Source organism: Crocodylus porosus, unplaced genomic scaffold (assembly GCF_001723895.1).
Source record: "Crocodylus porosus isolate Cpor-Errol unplaced genomic scaffold, CroPor_comp1, whole genome shotgun sequence".
In the NCBI taxonomy this organism is placed as follows: domain Eukaryota; kingdom Metazoa; phylum Chordata; order Crocodylia; family Crocodylidae; genus Crocodylus; species Crocodylus porosus.
Window position 1 is genome coordinate 36456061 of NW_017728951.1, and position 1026 is coordinate 36457086.

Here is a 1026-nt window from a genome sequence, read left to right on the forward strand (position 1 = left end):
CCCCCCCGGTAGCCCACTTCCTAGTGTTGCCGCCTGCTCCGCGTGCAGTCCAACTCAGTCCTCCCCCCCTGCCAAGAAGAGCCTCGCACAGGCCTGGCCCCAGCCCACAGCAGCAGTCTGCCCTGCCCTATGCTGATCCAGGGACATGTACCCCACCATGCCTCCCCTGGTGCGTGCAGCAGCAGGAGCCACGCCTGCTGGATGAGCCATTCGCGACTCAGTCCCATGCCCCACCCTACCTGTGCAGGCCCAGCCCCACTTTCTCTTCACTGCTGCATGCACACTCCTCCCCACCCCTGCTGCAATCGCCAGAAGCTTGCAACCAGTCTGCCTTGTAGCCCTACTGTTGCCCCGCGTTTGGGGGAGCTAAGCCCCATTAACCCCCCCACTTCCACTACCTATGCCAATCCTCCCATTTGTCTAAGTTGCTCTGAATCCTAGCTCTGTCCTCTAGTGTATCATCTACTCGCCCCACCTCCCAATCTTAGTGTCATCTGCAGACTTGCTGAGGGTGCGCTGTATGCCCTCTTCCAGGTTGTTGATAAAGACACTGAACAAAAATGGCCTTGGGACCAACCCCTGGGGCACTCCACTTTATACCAGGTGCCAAGTAGATATCAAGCCATTGATTACTACTGAGCCCGATGCTCCAGCCAGTTTTCTGTCTACCTTACAGTCCATTCATCCAGCCCATACTTCCCAAGTGTGCTTGTGAGAATGTTGTGAGAGACTGTATCAAAAGCTTTGCTAAAATCAAGGTACACCACATCTACAGAACCAGTCTGCTCCAGCTGGACTGAGTGGGTGCTGGGCTTAGTCTTGGATATGGATGGGTAGATTCCTCTTCCCTGCCTGCTCCCTGCAGTTGTTCCTTGCCACCCCAGGAGCAGGGAGAGTTACCCTGCTCACCTTCCACTGCTGCTGCTATCCTGGATTAAACATAGCCCCTGTACATCCTGGCTATAGAGTGGGACAGGTGTTGCCCCTGCTCTCAGGATAGTGGGGACATTAGCAGCAGTAGGTATG

The 1026-nt window shown here is 55.7% G+C and overlaps 1 protein-coding gene across 1 annotated transcript in view; it reads left to right on the forward strand.

Annotated features, from left to right (window-relative positions):
* The window catches only part of LOC109323856 (WASH complex subunit FAM21A-like), a 51169-nt gene that overhangs the window by 42810 nt on the left and 7333 nt on the right, over positions 1–1026 (forward strand). The gene's annotated exons all lie outside the window — the stretch shown is intronic.